This window comes from Hyperolius riggenbachi, chromosome 4 (assembly GCF_040937935.1).
Source record: "Hyperolius riggenbachi isolate aHypRig1 chromosome 4, aHypRig1.pri, whole genome shotgun sequence".
Lineage (NCBI taxonomy): Eukaryota > Metazoa > Chordata > Amphibia > Anura > Hyperoliidae > Hyperolius > Hyperolius riggenbachi.
Genome location: NC_090649.1, coordinates 309,302,473 through 309,326,382, shown reverse-complemented (window position 1 = coordinate 309,326,382; position 23,910 = coordinate 309,302,473). Strand labels below are relative to the sequence as shown.

General features: G+C 47.7%; 1 long non-coding RNA gene across 1 annotated transcript; it reads right to left on the bottom strand.

The window, feature by feature from the left end:
• Nucleotides 1-16,172: 16,172 nt before the first annotated feature.
• On the bottom strand, nucleotides 16,173-22,661 carry LOC137503920 (uncharacterized). The gene is made up of 3 exons (XR_011019377.1): nucleotides 22,519-22,661; nucleotides 18,316-18,438; nucleotides 16,173-16,235 (listed from the first exon to the last, which is right to left on the bottom strand). It is a non-coding gene; the product is annotated as an uncharacterized lncRNA (long non-coding RNA).
• Nucleotides 22,662-23,910: the final 1,249 nt, after the last annotated feature.

Here is a 23,910-nt window from a genome sequence, read left to right as displayed (position 1 = left end):
TATAAAAGAATTGGAGTATAGAAAACCCCATCCTACAGACCTGTATCATATGTGATGTTCAGATCCAGCAGTTAGGGACTTTCTCATGTTGGCAGTGGATCATCTGTTGTCTCATAATTATTTTATGTTTGATGGGGTGTTACCCTGAAATCTATCTACATGCTCTCCTTGAGGGGGTGATCTGCATAGGGTCTTGCTTAAACAAGAGGCTTTTTGGATCTGGAGTTTAGGGACTCGTGTCCCTTTAGGACTCAATTCTAGGCTGGATCTGAACATCACATATGATACAGGTCTGTAGGATGGAGTTTTCTATACTCCAATTCTTTATAATAAAATATCCAAAAGTGCAGCCGTATGTTTGAGAAACAGCCTATTAATGCATCAAATTCATTGTCTTCTTGGTTCTACGCATGTATACTATCTCATTGCAAAGATGCAGTGGAGCACTCCTCTTGTAAACAGTGCGATGTGCCTTGGTTAAGCAAGCCACACTCTGGCTTGTTACAGATTTCCAGTAGAAGAAACCGGCACCATCAGGTAAGTATAAGCTCTTTTATTTCCAAAAGGCAGCTATTACAGCGACGTTTCAGGGCAACCGCCCCTTTATCAAGCTAAGCTGTCTGCAGTATAACACATTCTGACATCAACAGCACTTTTATACACAGCATGTTGGCAAATTCACCAATAACGTGCATGTACAGATTCTATCCAATCATATGGTCCGTCCTCAGAGCGGACCTGATGGGGAACTATGCTGGTAGATCCAAATAGGTACGTTTAAATATGTACACACCCTTCTCCCACACTCACCATCTAACGGGCAGACAGGAACAGCCTCTGTGTCCAGGACCGTCTTGCAGCACCTCCCACCAGGCCGCCAGACCGGCGGACCTGATGGGGAACTCACAAGCGTGACGTGTGCGGAGGCAGCGTCATGCGTCCCCGCCCACGTATCCTGGACAACGGCATACACAGGCGGCGAGAGTATCACCGCTCTGTGTTGCTGATGGAATGGGGCTAGAGATGAGCCGAAATTTTCGAAATTTCGAACTGCTTTTATTACGAATGCGAAATTTAACATTACGACCCAAATTCGTAATTAATTTTCAAATCGTAATTTACAATTTCGTAATCGAAATTTCACTCCCGTAATTACGAATTTCGTGTCTCCAACTGAAATTTTACTTTTTCAGGTTTGTAAGGGTTTCTATCCCTCTAGATGCCTAAAATGAATAGGCCAGCTCCTCCTCCTCCTCCTCCTCCTCCTCTCTCTCTCTCTCTCTCTCTCTCTCTCTCTCTCTCTCTCTCTCTCTCTCTCTCTCTCTCTCTCCAGAGATCTGTAGTATTTCAAAACCATACTCACATTCATGACATGTCCAGGGATCAAACCCAGGCCAACCACATGGAAGACAGCTATGCTCACCACCATACCACCAAACACACACTAAATAGACTGCTAACCTAAACCTTACTTGTAGACAGTCATATGAGACACATGCTGGGTGCAGGGCTTTGTGATTGGACCATGGACCATGCGATAGAGTGAGGTGCAAAAATGAAATCATGCCTAGCAGAGGATGGTTTCACAATGCTAAATGCTAGGCTGGCTGTGGTGCAATTGGTTAGTGCGTCTGGCTGGTAACAGCAAGGTTACAGGTTCGATTCCATCCAGGCATGTCTTTTCCTTTTGCGTTCAACAGTTGTCCAAACAGAGCCAACAGAGCCCCAGATACTGTTGGCTCTGTTTGGACAACTGTTGAACGCAAAAGGAAAAGACATGCCTGGATGGAATCGAACCTGTAACCTTGCTGTTACCAGCCAGACACACTAACCAATTGCACCACAGCCAGGCTAGCTGTGACCTAACTCTACATGGCTATCTGGGGCTCTGTTGGCTCTGTTTGGACAACTGTTGAACGCAAAAGGAAAAGACATGCCTGGATGGAATCGAACCTGTAACCTTGCTGTTACCAGCCAGACACACTAACCAATTGCACCACAGCCAGGCTAGCTGTGACCTAACTCTACATGGCTATCTGGGGCTCTGTTGGCTCTGCTATCCACCGCAGCTGACATGTCACTATTCATTACAACATCGAGTTAGTACTCGGGTTGCCGTAGTTACACTTGCATCATTTGGGTCACACTTATAACGTTACGTAACTCATGGTACACTGCCTGCAGTAGCCATGCACTGTCTCTGCACAACACTGTTACCCCTGGTTAGTGCATCAAGCCCATTGGCTGGTCAGTTCTCAACAGGTTTTGACTTCAGTTAAGTAAAATGCAATTCAGATACCTTCTAAAGGCAGTTTATGCAGTGGGTGAGATTTAGATCCATCACTTCTATCCAGAGATAACTAGGCACGCTATACAGTGGAAACACCATGGTTTCCCTTCCTCCCACAAATGAGGCACCTAGTCACCCATTGTAGTGATGATCATGCCATTGGCACACCATTAAAAGTTACTACTTTGGCAACCTGATCAAAGATTTCTGTGGAGCTATAAAAAAAAAAGAGGTGAGAATTCACAAGGACAATGATCCCGCCCACAAGTTGGCTATTGCAATAGCTGCAATAACTTATCATGTCATTGATTTGCTACATCAATTCACTGACCTGCCCCAAGAGATTTTCAAGTATTCCCTAATTTGAAAGATTACTTGTGATTAAAAAGGACTTCGGCCCAATGATGTTGTGACTGTGGTTCAGGAAAATATATAAGAAACTCAGTAGCTCAAGGAGAGGGAGAAGATCAACTTCTACTTAACATTTAGATAAGGGTGCAATGTAAGGATGGGGAGCATGTTCTACCCCCTTGCAAGGTACCACCCCTAATTGTTAAAAGCCGAGCTTTAGAGTAGTTTCCATTCAGGACCCAGTAGACTTTCAAAGGGCAATGTGCACAAGGTATCAGTATAAAATGCACTCTAAAATGCACAAACAAACTTTATTTGCACATATCAAATATAAAAGCAGCACTTAGGCCCCGTTCACACTTGCGTTTTTGCAAAAAAACTGAAGCCCTGGGATCTGCAGGTCTGCAGAAGCCCTGGGATCATTGTTGGAGACAGCCTGACGTGTGGAGACCATCCTTGGATATAGAGACTGCAGTTTAGACCATGGATTCAGTCTTTTTGTACTCTTTTTACCTTGGAATTGTCTCCTTTTTGATTTTTACATATTATTATGTGGGAAGAAGGCGTGCTCCTCGCATGAGATGGTGGGTGCACCCTCTACTAGCGAGGAGGCAGAGGAAGGGAGAGTTCCAGAGCCTCTACCGGGACCTGAGACGACACCCAGAGAAGTTCTACAGTTATACCCGGATGTCCATACCCCTGTAAGTATCCAGACCTAAACACACCACCCAGCACCATCCCTAAACACCCCACCCTCACAACACCTCACCCCTGTTTACCTAGCTAAACACCCCACCCCCACAACACCTCACCCCTGTATACCTAGTTAAACACCCCTCCCTCACCTCCACAACACCTCACCCCTGTATACCTAGCTAAACACCACCCCCACCCTCCACAAAACACCCAAACCCCTCTAAACACACCTCCCCCACGCTCCACCCAACACCTTGTCCCACAGCAAACTTTACAGCTTCTTCCTTTCCATCTCCTAGGTTTGATACCCTCTTGGAGATGGTGAAGGATGACCTAAAGAAGAAGGATACCAGGTTCAGGAGAGCAGTCACACCACAAGAACAGCTATTGATCACGCTGAGGTACGTAAAAACAATATTTTTTTATTTAAAGATAAATAACTTTTCAACATGAAAACATTCTTCCAATATGGAAGACTAAACATAAATAACAGTTCTATGGTACAATAGCATGGTCATGGACAATAGTTGTGTGTATATAGACTCCCTTGGGCATGGCCTTCAAATCCTGGAATACAGGGAAGTCAACATGACATGGCAAGGCCTAGGTGTACTTTGAACCATGCTATGTCATGTTGTAAAAGGTTTCCTGCCCCACAGAATCAGAAGGTCATGTCCAAGGGAGTGCGGTTGTGCATCGGACCGGTCTTGGTCCATTGTGGTCTCCCCCCCCCCCCCCCCCAAAAAAAAAATTGAGATACATTTACAAGTGCTAATTATCAGTGCAATATGGCCACCAAGGCCACCAAGAAATAGTGCAGTAATGGTGCAAAATGTTTCACAGAAACATGCAAATGGGCCACTAGGCCAACTTTTCAACATCATGGTCGTAGTGCCTTGAGGAGGACACTAGGCCCTATGTAGATAAGGAAATACAAAACATAACTACTTGGACATGGTAATCTGAAGCTGGGATGAAGGAGACAGGGCAGGGAAAAGTCTTTGCTTAGCCCTGTCCTGGTCTCCTTCATACCAGGTTCCAACCATGTCCAAGGGTGAGGAACAAGAACAACCAACTTTGTGTGGCACAGGTGTAAGACATAGCTTGTGCAAAAGGTGCGAGGCATAGCTGCCCTAAAGGCACACTTGTGACCCGGGTATAGTGTCTTTTGGGGACACCAGGCCCTAATTGTAAGCACTTAAAAAACATTACTATTTGGACATGGTCCTCTGAGCCTTGGATGAAGGAGACAGGGCAGGGAAAGGCTTGGCTAGCCCTGTCCTGGTCTCCTTCATCCAAGGTTCGAAAGGTTGAGGGCCATGTCCGAGGGTGAGGAACAAGAACAACCAACTTTGTGTGGCACAGATGCAGGACATAGCTTGTGCAAAAGGTGCGGAGAATAGCTGCGCTAAAGGCACACTTGTGACCTAGGTATAGTGTCTTTCGGAGACACCAGGCCCTAATTGTAAGCATTTAAAAAACATAACTATTTGGACATGGTCCTCTGAGCCTTGGATGAAGAAGACAGGGCAGGGAAAGGCTTGGCTAGCCCTGTCCTGGTCTCCTTCATCCAAGGTTCGAAAGGTTGAGGGACAAGTCCAAGGGTGAGGAACAAGAACAACCAACTTTGTATGGCACAGGTGCAGGACATAGCTTGTGCAAAAGGTGCGGGGCATAGCTGCCCTAAAGGCACACTTGTGACCCAGGTATAGTGTCTTTCGGGGACACCAGGCCCTAATTGTAAGCACTTAAATAACATAACTATTTGGACATGGTCCTCTGAGCCTTGGATGAAGGAGACAGGGCAGGGAAAGGCTTGGCTAGCCCTGTCCTGGTCTCCTTCATCCAAGGTTCGAAAGGTTGAGGGCCATGTCCAAGGGTGAGGAACAAGACCAACCAACTTTGTGCGGCACAGGTGCAGGACATAGCTTGTGCAGAGGTGCAGGGCATAGCTGCCCTATAGGCACACTTGTGACCCAGGTATAGTGTCTTTCGGAGACACCAGGCCCTAAATGTAAGCACTTAAAAAACTTAAGTTCTTGGACATGGTCCTCTAAACCCCTCTGAACCTTGGATGAAGGAGACAGGGCATGGAAAAGGCTTGGCTAAAGCCCTGTCCTGGCCTCCTTCATCCAAGGTTCAGAGGGGTTCAGAGGAGCATGTCCAGGAACAAGAGGAAAGTTGGAGCACAGCTTCAGAGGCACAAAAGACCAAAACGGTTGTTAGATATCCTGTAGGACATAGCCCTCAAAACCGTGGAATCGATGTAGGAGGACGGGAATGGAAAGACCAAAGCAGAAGCCATATAGTCATTGGTATTTACAGGTTTTGAAGGCTATGTCCTAGGAAGATAATGAAGAGATGATTCAAATGTTTGGGTCGACAGCACTTGTTGTTAAAATGCTAGATGGTGGCTGGAAATCAGGACTGTCTTGGGTGCTGGTCGTGGAAGTGCTGGACCCTGACAACAGTGGTGTGAAAGGAACTCCTCTGTAGCCAGTGTATGACTGTGAGGAAGATTGCCAGTGGAGCGATGGAGGTTGGGAAGGTCTGAATGATGCCGGTTGGATCAATGGTGTCTCCATCTGCTGTTTGATAGCATCCAGCAAACTAGTGTGGCATGCCATCATATTGTGACTTGGCACCTTCTTCAAAAAGGGTAGGAGGGACATGACAGTATGGAATGCCGGGTGTGTCTGCAGTTTCATCATTTCACTAGTTTGATGATGTATCTGCTGCATCATCTGCTGCCTGCAGCTGTGCCACTGCTTGGTGATGTTCCGCGCGCAGCTGATCAAACTGTGCCCTGTGTACTTCGTGCATCATTTTATACTCCTCTGTGTAATGACCGTGCACAGCCCGTAGCTCGTTTTGTAGGGAATCGATGTGTTGCCTGTATTCTTCGATTAAATGTCCCCTGTCCCCATCCTGCAGTTGCCTGGTGATAACGGCCTCATGGCTTTGTAAAATGCCCAAAAGTCCAGACACCGCACCAGACATTTCAGCCTCAGTCTCCCTTCGGGTTGGGGTGGGGCCAGGAGGCACTCGACGCCTCACTTGGGGGGTAGGTTCATCACCCCGGCCTCTGCGTTGCATTGGCGTTGCCCTGCGTGGCTGTTGTGGTTGAATGGACTCTGCCGTTTCTTCTACAGCTTGGTCACTAGGTCCTGGCACCTCTACATCTTGGGTGTCTACCACCACGTCCAGATCAATTGGTTGGTTCTCTTCCAAAAGATCTAGCACGTCGGTGCTAGACGACCTCCTCCTGAGCGGTGGGACGTACGTGCTATCCAACACCTCATCATAGCTCTCCTCCTCGGTGGTGTACTGTGCCGCAGGTTGCTCTTGCTCCTCCTCAAAATTGTCTTGAGTCCTGTAGATAATGAAAACGATATTATTGGTTTGACAACGGTGAAAGGCATCGTTGTGAGGACCTCAAGAATCCTTTGGAGAAGAATGAGGGCCACATATATGCCAGTGCCAGACACACACAAATGGGAGGAGATTGCCAAGGGCTTCTGGACCCAGTGCAAGTTTCCCAATTTTGTTGGCGCGCTGGACGACAAACACATCCGGATTCAGAAACCCTCGAAGAGTGGCAGCCATTATTTCAATTATAAAAAATACTTCAGCATTGTGCTAATGGCAGTGGCGGATGCGGACTATAAGTTTGTCTACGTGGATGTGGGGTCGTACGGAAATTCCAATGACTCTGGAATCTTCCAACGTACGGCCCTTTGCCAGCGGATGGAGGAAGGCAGACTACATCTACCCGGTGACAGACCCTGGCCTGGGACAAAGGCACCGGCCTACCCCTATGTGTTTGTGAGGGACGAGGATTTCGCCTTGTCCAGCCTTGTGATGCGGCCGTACCCAGACAGGGGCCTTGTTGACAGGCAGCTCCACTTCAACGCTCGGTTGAGCCATGCAAGGAGAATGGTGGAATGCACATTTGAGATCCTGGTGTCAAAGTGGAGGGTGTTCCACATGCCGATGCTGTTGAAACCGGCCAACGCAGTCGACGTGGTGAAGGCAGCGTGCATCCTCCATAACTTTGTGCGCCAGGAGGAAAAGGACACTCCAGAACCCCCAAATGTGCTTCCACTACTGCCGATGAGGAGGTATGCCACCAGGCCAAGGACAGTGTCCCTCTGCAACAGAGACCAAATGAAAGACTATTTCCAGACCCATCCTGGACGAGCCTGAATATTTTGTTGTTTTTACCGTTTGTTATATTTTTTTGTTTTTAACGTTTGTTGTTAAAAAAGTTATAAAATGTTAAAATTTGTAATAAAAATGTTTGTTTTTACCGTTTGTTGTACAAAGTTATAAAATTTAAAAATTTGTAATAAAAATGTTGTTTTAACTTTTCAATGGGCAATCTGGATGTTGTATGTGCGCAGAGCATGCGTGTCTAGGCCACAGGATTGCACTTGCGGCCCAGACACGCATGCTACAAAGGTGTGGCAGGGCAACAGGTGGGTGGGCCATGGCACAGGTGGTGGGGCCACAGGGCAAAAGGTGGCAGGGCCACAGGTGGGTGGGCAAGAGGTGGGTGGGCCATGGCACAGGTGGGTGGGCCACAGGGCAACAGGTGGGTGGGCAAGAGGTGGGTGGGCCATGGCACAGGTGGGTGGGCCACAGGGCAACAGGTGGCAGGGCCACAGGTGGGTGGGCAAGAGGTGGGTGGGCCATGGCACAGGTGGGTGGGCCACAGGGCAACAGGTGGGTGGGCAAGAGGTGGGTGGGCCATGGCACAGGTGGGTGGGCCACAGGGCAACAGGTGGCAGGGCCACAGGTGGGTGGGCAAGAGGTGGGTGGGCCACAGGGCAACAGGTGCATGGGCAAGAGGTGGGTGGGCCATGGCACAGGTTGGTGGGCCACAGGGCAACAGGTGGCAGGGCCACAGGTGGGTGGGCAAGAGGTGGGTGGGCCATGGCACAGGTGGGTGGGCCACAGGGCAACAGGTGGGTGGGCAAGAGGTGGATGGGCCATGGCACAGGTGGGTGGGCCGCAGGGCAACAGGTGGAAGGGCCACAGGTGGGTGGGCAAGAGGTGGGTGGGCCATGGCACAGGTGGGTGGGCCACAGGGCAACAGGTGAGTGGGCAAGAGGTGGGTGGGCCATGGCACAGGTGGGTGGGCCACAGGTGGCAGGGCAACAGGTGGCAGGGCCACAGGTGGGTGGGCAAGAGGTGGGTGGGCCATGGCACAGGTGGGTGGGCCACAGGTGGCAGGGCGGCACAGGTGGCAGGACCACAGGTGGGCAACAGGTGGCAGGGCCACAGCACAGGTGGCAGGACCACGGCACAGGTGGGTGGGCAACACGTGGGTGGGTGGGTTGGCAAGGTGACACACATCAATATCAAAAGTGGAATACATCACAATCAAACTAAACACAAATGAAAAGCCACAAGCCCCCCCAAACAACACTTCTAGTCAACATACCCTCTTGCATTTTATTTTTGCGGTTCAGGTCATCAAACCCCTCGACGTACGACTTGGCTATCTTCTGCCATAGTTTTCTGCACAGCCTGATATTGCTGTGGTCTTGGTGCCCCTTGTCCCACAAGGCAGGTAGCTGCTGCAGCTGTAGAATCAGGTCCTCAGCTGTGTAGAGCCTCACCTCTTCGTCCGACATGCTGCCAAAAATCTCCAGCCACAAGTCACTGCTGCTCCACTCCTCAAACGTTGGGCCCATGTGTCAACATCCAAAATGGCCGCTATGACCATAGAAAACGCATAGGAAGTGGGTAGAACATCCAGATTTTATAGCCAGTGTGTTTTGTCCTTTCCGTTTCTCATTGGTTTCAGCTGTGCGGATGGTGCAGCCAGGATCCGGTCCGGGTGCGGCGGCCGGATACGACGTACGTGAAAAATAGAGCAAGTTGGAAATGTGTCCGGCGTCCGTATCCGGGCCGGATCCGGTCCGCGTGGAACGGACGAGTATGTACGCATCCATAGACTATCATTGGATTGCCAAACGTCCATTCCGTTTGTACAGTATACGTTCCGGATCCGGTTCGGAAAATCCGGACTGCTAACGCAAATGTGAACCCTGCCTTACTCAGTGAGTCCACATATCATATGGATCCTGTCCTTAACAAGCAGTAAAAACCCAGAGCGCTGACAGCTGAGGATTTTGTATCTATTTTACATATAATATGTGCTATGTGGACCCACCCACTGAGTAAGTGCCATTTTTATATTTGATATGTGCAAATAAAGTATTCTTGCACTTTGAATGCCTAACAGCAGAAGTAGAACTAGAGAGGAGAAGCACCTGCGATTGCAGGGGGACCCTGAGCTACAGGGGGCCTCAACTACCAACCTTCCCTTTCTCTGATACAGGGGACTATACTTCAGATCAGGTGTTTCTGTGGCTACATATTTTATGGGTGTGAAGATCATGATGGGCACACTTGTGTTATGACCCTTGTGAGGCCATGAAGGGCACCGAGGGGTGACAAGGGAAGGGTTGTGAACAATTGGGGCCCCAGCAAAGTTTTGCTAGGGGCCCCATGAATTGTAGTTACACCACTGCCTAACAGTCTGCACTTAGAGCAGTTTTTATACTTTATATAGCTTATGCAAATTGCACTTTGTATGACTACTGTTACCTGGATGATAAATACCATACTGACTCTGATAGACAGTGTTACTGGGAGAACCTGTGCATGGAGGCTTACACCTGTGCACTAAGTTCTTATAGCTTGGGCCCCCCCGATTAGGGTAAGAGCATGGTGGAGGAAGGCCCCTCATTCACTACCATTGCTTTCCTGGCCACCCAACTTGCATGGATTAGGAGGTTAATAAAGCCTGGAGGGGCTGCACTTTTGTTTTTATTATAAATAGTACAAAATTTTTTATTAAGTACTTAATGGTTCTTGCAGGTATGCTTCATAAATATTTTCCTGGTTTAAAAAGTAGCTGGTGATCATGCAGCCATCATCTGGTGCGTTAAGCTCTTTAGCTATGGTCATGAATCATTTGGTGAATTCCCAAAGTGACCTCAATTTTTTTTCTCAGTCGCAGGTTAACAACGTACACCACAACATTAAAGGAATCCTCCCAACATGTTTTTTAGTGAAGTTCAATGTATTTAATATTTTGTTTAAAGAGAAAATCAGTCAGTGAGAAAATCGCTCAGGGCCCTTTTCCACTAGAGCGATTGTGATTGCTGAATCGCAAAATCGCAAATCGCTAGTGATTTTTAAATCGCTAGGGTTTTTACTTTATCATAGAAATCACGAGAAGTATTTTCCACTACAGTGATTCGATTTGGAAATCGCTAATCGCAAATCGCAATCGCTTGCTGGAGCGATTTTTACAATGATAATGCAATGCAAATGAAAATCGCAAATCGCAATCGCATAACAGAATTAATGAAAAATCGCAATCGCAATCACTGGTGTTTGTGATTTGTGATTGCGATTGCTAGTGGAAAAGGGCCCTTAGGGCCCTTTTCCACCAGCGCGTTTGCGCTGGCTGAATCGCAAAACCGCAAACCGCTAGCGATTGTAAAACGGTTTGCTTTTTAACATAGGAATCGCGGTAGGTAATTTCCACTACCGCGATTCGCTTTTGTCGGGAACGCGAACGCGCGGCGGAGCGATAATTGCCGCGATTTTGCTATGCAGTGCATAGCATAGCAAAATTGCGGCCGCAAACGTCGGGGGAATCGCCGGTTTTGCGATTCAGCAATCGCTAGCGTTCAGCATGAACGCTAGCGATTGCAGGTGGAAAAGGGCCCTTAGTGATATCATGAAGGGGATAGTATTGCTTACGCTATTTATTCCAAATGGAAAAAAACAAAACAAAAATATTTTTACATCTAGAAAATGTCAAAGTATAGCATCATTTAGAGCTGGAACATTCTGATGACTATGCCAAATGACAAAAGGTGTAAAACAATTTCCTTTTTATACACACAATAAATCCTACTTTAATGAAAATGATTTCAAGGTCTCTCTTTTAGTGAGTGATATAAAGGACCCATCAAAGGAAAACTCTTCTGCATTATTTAAGATGTTGGATCACTGACCCATGGCCAGAGCGTTTTGATTGATATCCTATATTGGCCGTTGTCATTCTGTGCAGTGTACCTCTTGATGTAAAAAATGAAAAACTAAAATCGAGAAGCGGAAATGCCCATTTTAGATGAAGAGCCTGGAATACGTCGTTGGTTTTATGTCACCTCTCTAAGTCAGGGTTCATATATCTCTGAATGATTAGCAATTATTTTATTATTGTGGGCTTCTGGGCAGTGCAGTGGGTGCATTTAATTTTGTGATGCATGAGTTTAAGTCAAGTGTGTATCTGCAGGCTATTCTGCTGCTTACAATAACAGCTGCTTAATGTAGTTAATTGGATTCAACACGCCACTCTTCAGCGGATTATGCTCACCCAGCCAGAAAACCTGTGCAAGCACAGAAACAAAATGTAATCTTCTTGGTGGTGTGTGTGATGATGATCAGGACTATGTTTAATAATTTGTACAACGTATGCGTGATATCCACAAGTCTTGCATATAAAGGTGTCTTGGTTGCTGTAGGATTCTTTTATTCTTGATGAAACACCTAAAAGTCTTACCATAGCTATTTTGATTTCAAGAAAAGTTGAAGTCTGCAATTTTCTTGTGTTCTATATTTGGTATCCTTTCTGTTTTTTTTCCTTTTTCCCTTCAGCACACAATCAAGAAGAATCCCTTAAAGAAACACAATAACGAGATTAAAATAGACATAAATTAGTTACCTATTAAAATGTGCTGTCCTCAGAAGAAATTTTTTCTGCTAGTTATATTAATGTATTAAAATGCATCCATAGAGGCGAGATATTGCTTAGATATAACACGATAGTTGCTGAATCATGATTAGGGATCTGTCAAGTCAATTGGCTCTTACCACCTCACCCACAAGACACTTCTAATGAAGACACTACATTACTGGGCGCAGGATTTAAATTGGCAATAGCAGCCTTTTATTAATAAATTGCTAGCAGGTTACAAAATACCAGAGCTAACAGAAAATAAATAATGATCTCCGCAGCTTTTCTCTCACTTCGGGCCTGATACAATTACAGCAGTAACCGATGTTAAAGGCTGGCAAATTGTTTAACTCATGCGAATAAGAATTTGATTTCAAGAATAAGAATTCAGATGCAATGAATATAATAGAAGCAGGCAAGTGTCAAGTCATCCAACCGTTTAAAACAGAATTTGCTTGAATGTCTTTTTATCATCCAAATGTTTATTAATTTCACTTGATATATTTAGTGATTTTAGATGTAGGAGAGTGTTGCTTAACCACTTGCTGCAATATGGATGCATAAACTGTCCTGTTTGACCCTCTTAGCTGCAAAAAGGCGTTTTAAAGTGTTGATCACTTCTGCCACCGCCGTGCATACACATGCGCGCTCTTGCTGAGACTTACTCATCTGTGATTGGTGAATGGGAAAATGTGTTCCCTGAGCCAATGGCTCCCTGCACACTGCAAATCCATTTTCTGATTCTGATTCCGATTCCGATTTTCAATTTCCGATTTTCCCTGAATACATTCACAGAAAAACAGATCAAAAAACGCAGCATGCAGTAAAGATTAAAAATCTGAATCGGAATCAGAGGTAAAAACCGATTAAAAAGTGCCTGTGAATGAATGATCATGGCTTCAAATAGAAGCCATGTTCAACAACCTCACTTTGCTCACCAGCAAACCTTCACTTTGGTCCCCAGCACTCCTCATTCTACTCCCCATCACCCCTTCACTCTGCTCCCCAGCAAATTCTCGATCTGCTCCCATGCACACCCTCTCTCAGCTCCCCAGCAAACTCTTACTTTGCTCACCTGCACACCATCACTCCACTCTTCTGCACCCCCTCACTCTGCTCCCCAGCACACCCTCATCTTGCTCCCCAAAACACCTTCACTCTGCTCCCCAGCACTCCACTGTACTCCCATGCACACCTTCACTCTGCTCTCCAGCAAACCCTCACTCTGCTCCTATGCACACCCTTACTCTGCTCCTTCCCTAGCACACCCTCACTCTGCTCCCCATGCGCATCCTCACACTGCTCTCCAGCTAATTCTCACTCTGTTCCTCAGCAAACCCTCACTCTGCTCCTGAGCAAACCCTCACTCTGCTTCCCAGCACCACTCACTCTACTCCCCTGCAAACTCCCACTCACCTGTACACCCTCACTCTGTTCCCCTGTACACCTTCACTCTGCTTCCCAGCACCCCTCACTCTACTCCTCTGCAAACCCTCAGTCTGCTCCCCAGCAACCCCTTGCTCTGCTCCAATGCATACCCTCTCTCAGCTCCCCTTCGAACCCTTACTCAGATCCCCTGCAAATCCCCACTCTGCTCACCTGCACTCTGCTCCCATGCACACCCTCACTCTTCTTCCCAGCACACCCTCATTTTGCTCCCCAGCACACCTTCACTTTGCTCCCCAGCACCCCTCACTTTACTCCCCTGCATACCTTTACTTTGCTCCCCAGTAAACCCTCACTCTGCTCCTATGCACCCCCTCTCTCAGCTCCCCAGCAAACCCTTACTCTGCCCCCCTGCACACCTTCACTCCTCTCCCCTGCACACCCTCACTCTTCTCCACAGCAGATACTCACTCTACTCCCTAGCACCCCTTACTCTGCTCCCTGGCACACCCTCACTCTGTTCCTTAGCACACCCCCACTCTTCTCCCCAGCACATTGTCACTTTACTCCCTATCACCCCTAACTTTGCTCCCCAGCACGCCCTCATTCTGCTCCCTCGCAAATCCTCACTGTGCTCCCCAGAAAATACTCACTCTGATCCCCACAAACTCTGACTCTGCTCCCCAGCACACCCTCACTCTGCTCCTCTGAACACCTTCACTCTACTTCTCAGCAAACCCTCACTGTGCTCCCCTGCACACCTTTACTCTGCTCACCTGCACACCCTCACATTTCTCCCCTGCACACACCCATTCTGCTCCCCTGCAAGCCCTCACTGTGCTCCCCTGCAAGCCCTCACTGCGCTCCCCTGCACACCCCCACTCTGCTCCCCTGCAAGCCCTCATTGTGCTCCCCTGCACACCCTCACTCTGCTCCCTTGCACGCCCTCACTCTGCTCCCCTGCACACCCCCACTCTGCTCCCCTGCAAGCTCTCACTATGCTCCTCTGCACACCCTCACTCTGCTCCCCTGCTCACCTTCACTCTCCTCCCTATCAAACTCTCACTCTACTCACCAGCACACCCTCAATCTGCTCCCCTTCTCACCCTCACTCTGCTCCCTAGCACACCCTCACTTTGCTCCCCTGCACACCCTAACTCTGCTTCCCTGCACAGCCTCGCTCTGTTTCTCTGCACACCCTCACTCTGCTCCCCTGCATACCCTCACTCTGCTCCCCTGTACACCCTAGCTCTGCTTCCCTTCAATCACAGCCTCACTCTGCTTCTCTGCACACCCTCACTCTGCTTCCCAGCACACCCTCACTCTGCTCTACTGCATACCCTCACTTTACTTCCCTGCACACCCTTACTCTGCTTCTCAGCATCCCTTACTCTGCTTTCCTACACACTCTCATTCTTTTCCCCTGCACACCCTCACTCTGCTCCACTGCATACCCTCACTCTGTCCCCCTGCACACCCTCACTCTGCTCCCCACAAGCCCACATTCTGCTCCCCGTCAAACCCTCACTCTGCTCCTCTGCACACCTTCACTTTTCTACACACACACACACACACACACACACACACACACACACACACACACACACACACACACACACACACACACACACACACACACACACGAGCGTACACACACACACACACACACACACTCACTCTCTCTACTCAAGCATTCTCAATGCATAACTATGTCTGAGGGTTTAGTGGATAGTCTGCCTCATTATGCATAGGGATTTGCATTATGCATGGGTATTGCCCTCAAGAGTGTCCCCAAGCATATTAAAATAGCATCCTCCTTTAATCTGCAAACATAATTAGGCATAGCCCACCACTTTTTTAAACACAATAAACATAATTAGGCAGAGTCTGGAGGGGATTGATGTGTAATGCTGGGAATACACGGCTCGATTCTGGCGCTCAATTCTGCGCCAGATGGTTTTGCCGCTCGATTCCCACTCAATTCTCTTATCTTCTGCTCATTTTTCGTATCTTTTTTTAATTAATTTAATTGACAAATCGAGCAGCAAAACGATCGAATGGTGATCGGACATGTCGGAAATTATCTATCTAACCATCTCAGAATCGAGCCGTGTATTCCCAGCATAATATGGCACTAGTTAGCCAAGACTAACTAACTAAACAACATTATATTAAGTAGTTACATTTCTTCATCCGTAAACTAGATATACTGTAAATAGGGATGGAGGGGAGTGGTGGTAGGCCACCTAATACTTTTGTGCTCACTTTGGGTGACACTCTAACTCCAGTCATTGTAATAAAAGTCAAGGAGCCTATACTGGTTTATGAAAAGTGGAAGGGCGAGGGCGGACAAGCAGATGTCCCATTGTCCCGATGTACAATAGTGCTGCCATTGGTGGAAGATCACCAATAGGCACCCAGCATTGAGAAACACCTCTACATAGGCTAGATTTTCATGAAGGGCATGAGGACCTATGATTGCAGATGAACCCCTTATGAGAAATTAGCAAGGCTTGGTGTACAGAGGCGCCAGAGTAGAGTAAAAATGTTTAAAAGCTGTCTAAAAGAGGGGGATGTTCAGGTGGACTCACCTCCCTCGAAAATATAGAACTCAATTGAGTCACAATATATCAATACAAAAAACGTTTTATTTAACTCCACTTAGAGCAACGCGTTTTGCAGGCGCTCACTTCTGCATCTAGACCCATTGAGTTATACTCCTGTTTGCCTGATGAAGCGGGACCACACCTGCGAAAAGAGAGCGACATCTTAATAACCTGAGTGGGGTCAGGTTCTAATACTCCCCACCTGCACTTAAAGTGGTTGCCTATGGGTAACCCATGTTTGTGAGTATTTCTAAATATTTTGCTTTAAACCACAACCAACTTTACAATACTACACCATATTGGGCTCTCAATTTCTCTTTGTTCTTCCAAGCACACCCTTATGAGAAATAATAGCACAGAATTTGCCATTACAAGTGTGCTAAGCAACAAGCGTAGGCGTGGCACCATCCTAAGCAGAATTCCAAAACACTATGAAATTAGTTCACACATATCATTTTATGATTATTTTCACAACACATTAGCACTTTCATTGGGCTTGCTGAACTGGCTATTGCCAAACCCAGATCACTCCTAGTTAGAAATAGATATAGCTATTAAAGGGCTTGATTCACAAAGCGGTGCTAACTGTTAGCACGCCTGTGAAAACCCCCTTAGCACGTCTAAATGAGGTTTACGCGCACAAAACTTTATGCGCACACTGCACAGGGCGCTTCGCGCAAAGTGCCCATTAAAGCCTATGGGACTTAGCGCGGTACTTAGCGCGCGATCTGATTGAGAAAACCGGTGCTAACCTACTTAGCACCATGGTTAGCGCGCCTAAAGATTTTAGACGTGGTAAGTAGGTTAGCACCGCATAGTGAATCAAGCCCACAGTGGTTTAAGTGACAGTAAATAAACCATGTGCAAAAAGTTATTCCGATTTTTTTTTATTTCATAGTCTCCAGACCATTAACCCATTAGCAGCATCAAAAGACATTTTTCGTTTGAAAGCTGCTGTGCAATGTAGCCTCTGTTGGCGTATCTCTTTTGGCTGCCAAGTGCAACCAAACGAGCGGATGAATGGGAGCAGTTATAGTTCTCTGTTCCAGGTGGCTTCTTCTCTTTCTTCACTGGTGGTTCTAAACTTCCGTCATGTCAACTGGGTTCTGATCACATCATGTGATTGGGATCCAGGAGATCAAGTCAGCATTACAGCGCCACCTGGTGGTGGAAGAGGGGTGATGGAAGACATGGAAGAGACTCTTCCATCACCCCTCTTCCACCACTGTGTGGGACTGTAATACTGACACTGTCTCCTGTATCCCGATCACAAGTCATATCGTGATCAGAACCGAGGAGACATGTCAGGATTACATTGCCGCTGCAGTGGCGGAAAAGAATGAAGCCAGCCATCTGGAAAGGTAACTATAAAAGCTCCCTGCCACCCACTCTGCATACCCTGCCAAGCCTGCCAGGCTGCGGAAGGCAGACTTCCCAAGCTGCAGGAAAAACTTGGCCCTGCAGCCAGGGGCATAACTAGACATAATAGGGCCCCCCTGCAAAAATGATAGCATGGGGCCCCCTTGGTCCCCAAACCCGATGATGATCACGTGATTAAGAGCCAAGGAATGGCAGCAGAGAGTGTTCTGCTGTGAAACAGCATCTAGAAGCAGGAAAAAATTACAGACGATCCCGCTACTAGGCACTCTGCATTGCGGGAAGAGGTGGCAGGGACGTTTTTTGTGAGCGAACATGGAGGTTTTCTTGCTAATTGGCTGCGCTTGCGGTTGGGGGGAGGGAGGAGGAGGAGGGGTCTCTGGTGCAATGGCAGGGGTCGCAGGGCTGATTGCTACGCCCATGCCTGCAGCTAAAGCTGCTAGAGAGTTTGGGCCATTAATAGCTGCTGTGTCATCTCATTGACACATAGACTACACAGCAGCTCGAACAGCTCTGAAGATTTGAACAATTCAGAAAGAGGGAATCCCTGCAGCAGTTGAGTTGAGTCTATTCTGTTATGCTATCACCACAGTTATAGACTGGTCAAATCCAGCCAAGAGGGCATTACAAAGTCAAGCCAGGAAAGGTGTCCTCTCAAGGGACTGAGATAACTATATTCAGTAAGGTGAGACAATAGCATAATGAAGAATTCCTCTTAAAAGAACTCAACGTATTAATAAGTCAGCGCAGACAAAATGAATATTTCAGATACAGCTGGAAGTTGGCAGACCCTAGCGAATACTAGGTAGTGAGATCTTAATGTTAGAGCTGCCACATCCAATCACCTTCATTGTGATGTGTCACATGGCTTTCAGCAGTACTTTATGGAGTATCAGTTTTACATCCTGCAGGGGGACTAGGCCCCTTCGCCATGGACAGAGCAGGTGGCGGGCATCAGTGTTTTGGTGCTGAAATTAGATGGAAGTAATGAAACAGCAGTAACAGAAAATATGACGTTGACACATTTGTGTTACATTAGCAGCAGTGGGTTATTAAATCAACTGTAACAGATGGCGTAAACTGCAATAGTCACCTAATAGACACCATCTGCACTAGGAGGCAAAATTTCCACTTGCAAACAGGAAGTTGTTACTTGATTTCCCTTCGCCTTCAGTAAGTGGCTCAGGTAATTCTGGTGCCCCAGTGATGGACAAGGGCTATTTATACATAGAGCTGTCAATCTAGCTCTAGGTATAACTTAGTCATTGCATACTGTTTTCTGTCTCTATGAGAGAGTTTGCTGCAAGCCAATGAATTAGACTAACTAAGGGCCCTTTTACTTTTACACTTAATCAGTAAAAGAAAACGGATTTTCAAAGTAAGTCCCATGTTTTCCTATGGCACCTTTCACACTTAACGCGTTTTAATTGAAATCTTTGTCACAATGCACTGCTATGGAAAAAACGCGTACTAACGCGTACCAATGCGTACTAACGCACACCAACGCGTACTAGCGCACACCAACTGATTAAGTGTATAAGGGCCCTAACGGCTGAATATGAGTAAAAAAAAGTTGATTCTCTGTGCTGCCAATTATTTATGCAGCAAGGTATGGGTTTCTGCACAGTCTCATGGCAACGGTACACCAAACAGAGAACACAGACAGTGTACTTTTGACTATACTGCAAGGAAGCAATTTGAGCTTACTGACAGTTTTTGGAAATTCTTAGCAGGATGCAGACTGAAATGGAAAAATAGTTTTTAATCAAATTAAATTGCAAAAATATGTGTGCATCGCCAGTCTATATTAACCTCCCTGGCGGTTAATTTATTTTTCCAAATGAGCAAAATTCCTTTTTTTTTTTTTTTTATTGTTTCATGTAAAGCTACCAGAGTGGTAGCTACATGAAACACCACTAGAGGGCGCATGTGGCCCTCTAGTGCGATCGTCGCCGGCATCAATAGCAAACAGGGGAGCGCGTATATAACGCGTTCCCCTGTTTGGCTTCTCCTGTCGCCATGGCGACGATCGGGATGACGTCATGGACGTCAGCCGACGTCCTGACGTCAGGCGCACTCGATCCAGCCCATAGCGCTGCCCGGAACTCATTGGTCCGGGCAGCGCAGGGCTCTGGCGGGGGGGGCCCTCTTCAGCCGCTGCGTGCGGGCAATCGCCGCAGAGCGGCGGCGATCGAGCTGTGCGCGCGGCTAGCAAAGTGATGGCTGCGCGCACAGCACTTTGAATGGGGAGAATCGCCCAAACAGAGCCTGAAAAATCCTCCTGCGCGGCATAGCCCGAGCTCAGCTCGGGCTTACCGCCAGGGAGGTTAACGGCAACTTCTAAAGAGGATTTTACCCTTTAAGGCAGGGGAGTCAGCATGCAAGGAATTCCATAGACCTTCTTCTTCTTTTGCTTGAGAACAAAAGATGGGTGAGTAAATGACAAAACTTCTGGGCGAATCTGGCAAAAACGGCGCTGGAAATTTAGTTGCAGCTGGCACCGCCACAGGCCGTAATGTGCATTACGGCTATAGTGCCACTCAGTCAGTAATTTGGGCACCGTCAAAAGACGGCGCCCAAATTACAATAGAAACAGAGTAATTCGGCCACCAGCAATAGCTGCAAGACGAATTCTGAGTTATCCTGTAGATGACGGCAGCCTGGAAGGGGGATAGTTATTAACGTCACTGGGACTTTTGCAGGAGCAGGGCAAGATGTTTTTTGGCTTTACCCTGCATCAAAATTCCATGTATGCCTCCCAGGGGCAGAAGCAGTAAGCCCATCTGTATACTGGGATTTCCATGATTACTAAGGGGACTAAAGTTTGCCATTTTGTACATTGAGATTGCGAGTGGGAACCACCATCTCACACAATATACAGTGAGATTTTCCTCCTTATTGATAAGATGTAGAAATAACATCTAAGAGAAAACTTATGAGAAAAAGTAAATTGAATCAGGCCCACTTTGTGATGTTTGCCTCTCTTGCTGGCTTACTTTTCTCCATCATGCTACTCACTATACTGTCTAGTGCCTAGGTTCTCAATAGGGGGCATGTGTATACCTGCGGGTCAGGGCTGGATTTACAGCTCAGGGGCTTATAGGCACAGAAGTTCTGGCGCCCTAAACTCCGCCTCTCTACAAAAGCCACACCTCCAAGTCACACCCCCAAATGTATGCAGCTTGAAAATGGACCAATCAAGTCCAACCCAGGTTTAAATTGATTGGTCCCTTTTCAAGCTGCATACATTTTTATTAATTATGCATAAACTCTCTGCATAAACTGATCATCCCTAATTTAGAAGGTAGCAGGTAACAGATGACAAGCAGTGATAAATTGAGGCCTAGGCAACAAACCCTTTTATAAAGTACAGGGTGGTGCACAAAGCACTGTCCCAGATGCCTGTCACAAAGGCAAGTATATAGGCAAATGCTGGGAAGCCTGCCCCGTGCATCTCTTGCTCAGTCTCTGCTGTGTGTGCCCTCTACAACTTTATTGAAGCCTGTGTCACCTGCATTTGTGTATAAGAGCGTTACTCATACAGCAGCAAATACAGGCAACACAGGCTTTAATAAAGCTGGGGAGGGCACACGGCAGTGATAGAGCAAAAGGTGCACGGGGACTGGCCAGAGTCTGCCTGTAAACTCATGCACATGACAGGTAACAGGGCTGTTTTTTTGTGCACACCCTTATAAAGCCCGCTTAATGGAGTCATCAGGCAAAAATATGGGTCCCCCGCTCTATTTACCTGGGGATTCCTCCAGCCCCTTGCAGAAAACACGTCCCACGCCACAGCTCAGTGCTCAGTTTTTGGCCCGGGGTCCCCGCGGGTGAAGACGGCAATCTTCTCTAGTGTGCCTACACCGCTGTCAATCAAGTCCACATTGTTCACGGTGTACTGCGCAGGCACAGTAGTTCTGCGCCTGCACATTACACCACGGACAACGTGGTCTTGATTGACAGTGGTGCGGACACAGTAGATAGGACCTCGAGGTCGCCCTCAGCACCGGCGAGGACCCTGGGCTGAAAACTGAGCACGGAGCTGCGGCGTGGGACGCGTCATCTGCAAAGGGCCGGAGGAATTCCCGGGTAAGTAGGGCGGTAGACCCATATTTTTTGCCAGATGACTCCTTTAAAGCCTACACAAGAACAACACTTCCCAGGTCACTTCGTCCAAACAGCCCCTGGCCTAGGTATTAATACCATCCCCCCAGGCTGCAGCCCAGACAATAGCCATTCCATTAACCCCCCCTTCCCCCACGCTATAAAGCATGCTTGTTTAAAGCAAACTTGAGAGGTTAAGTACTGTGGGATTTATACTTACCTGGGGCCTTCTCCAGCCCCATGTAGGCCACGGGCTCCATCCCTGTTCTCAGGGGTCGCTCTGTTGCCCCCTGGTCACCTCTGCACGTGTGCCCTCCCGAGGCACAGAGCACTCCCAGCCGCAGGAGTGTGACAGGGGTGCGTACACAGCAGGGTTGCGCATGTGTAGTGAAGCGTAACTGGCCAATTTACCGGAGGTGACAATGGAGCGACTGGTGAGGCCGGCTAGGAAGCTCAAGGCCTATATGGGACTAAAGGAAGCCCTAATTAAGTATAAAATGCTGCAGTATTTATGCTCTCAATAACACTTTAAAAAAAAACACCTTACACAAACACACACAATACACACACACACACACACACACACACACACACACACACACACACACACACACACACACACACACACACTACACACACACACACTTTCACCACTGTCAGAAGACTGGCTGCATCCGTTTTCTCTGTGTCCCCTCACCAGTGCACAATGCTGCCACTGGACCTGTTCCTCCATTCCTGCACCAATTCAGCTTATTGAAAGGGGTGAGGGGCGGGGCAGAGTTGATCAGCTGGCTGCCAGCCTATAGGAGTAAGCGTTTTTAGGCTCACAGGAAGATGCTGCTGAACTAATGCCTGCACTCTGGCTGGCCACAATATACACACACACACAGCTCACAATAGTATACATACAACACAGCTCACAATACAAACACACAATCACTTACTCCATTGCCAGCAGACTGGTTGCATTCATTTTTATCTGTGCAGCCTAGGGTCCAGCTAGTGTGACCCCTCTCCTCCAGGGACCAGGGCACTGTGTCACACACTGTCTGTCACACGTGCACAGACAGCCTCAAGTCCCCTATAGAATAGACACAGGGGGCGGAGCTGCAGTGTACACAGGGCAGAGCTATCTCCTACAGTGATGTTTCCTCCGCCCCCCTCCCTGCCTGTCACATCACATGAATACACATGCTGGTTGGTTGCTTTTGTGTACAGGGCAGGGGTGCGGAGCTTTTTTTCTTTCCGTCTCTCTATCCTCCGATTACTCCTCATTCTGGGCGCAACGGTGCAGGCAGGGTAATTTCATTGTGTGCCTGAAAAGCAATGCCCGCCTCGCCGTATCTGCCCTCGTGTTCTCTCCCAGCCAGGTGTGGAGTCCCAAGCAGCCCAGTGACAAGCGCCAGAGAGTGACAAGCACACCGCCTCCCCCCGATGCCTATGAACACAGTAGCTACATAGGCAGCGCTGCATGCAGGCATGAATAGGCGGCCGGTGGTCGGGGAGAGCAGGATGCACTGGCTGCATGTTTCACTAGCCGCCCGCCCCCTGACTGTAGTTGCGGCCGCCGGATCATGACGCAAGTGGGCAGGGTGAGCGGCGCTGTCATGGACGATCGTGTTCCAAGGCTTCAAATTAAGAAGGGGACATTATTAAAAGCCGCCCTTGCCCAATCAGGCGCCTGTAGGCATGTGCCTACAGTGCCTTATGGTAAATCCGGCCCTGCTGCGGGTACTTGGTTTAGTTTCAAGGGGGACTTGAACTTATCATAACCTCTCTAGAATAGTGATATATAATCGATTTAAAAAAATAATGAATAATGTATAACTAAGCCTGAATAGGTATTTTTAGTTAATTAAAAGCATAAACAAATGTTTGAAAAACATTTATCCATAGATATTAAGTACCCCTAACAAAAATGAATATGTCAGAGGGTACCTGAGATATTATTATAATTCACAATAGGGGGGGGTTCTCAGAAAACACAGTCTTTCATAAACGGGTACATGATGTAACAATGTTGAGACCCCAGCATGACCCCGGCGCACGTTTCCTGTCAGGTCATGTAGTAGCACGGCAACAGTAACCAGGAAGTAACAAGGGAAAGCGGCGTAACCAGGAATAACAGCGTGTGCGGCAGCTGCAGAGTGGTCATGCAGTGTGAAGTTCTGCGCCGTCGGAGGACCGGATACAGCGATGAACGGAGACAGAGGAGGAGAGGAGTGTGGCAGCAGGATCAGGTGAGATCTTCCACAACAGTTGTAGTGTAACATAGCTAGTGGGCATCAGAGGTTTATAGTAGTGTTAGTGTAATGTAGTGCAGTGTAGCGTAGTTG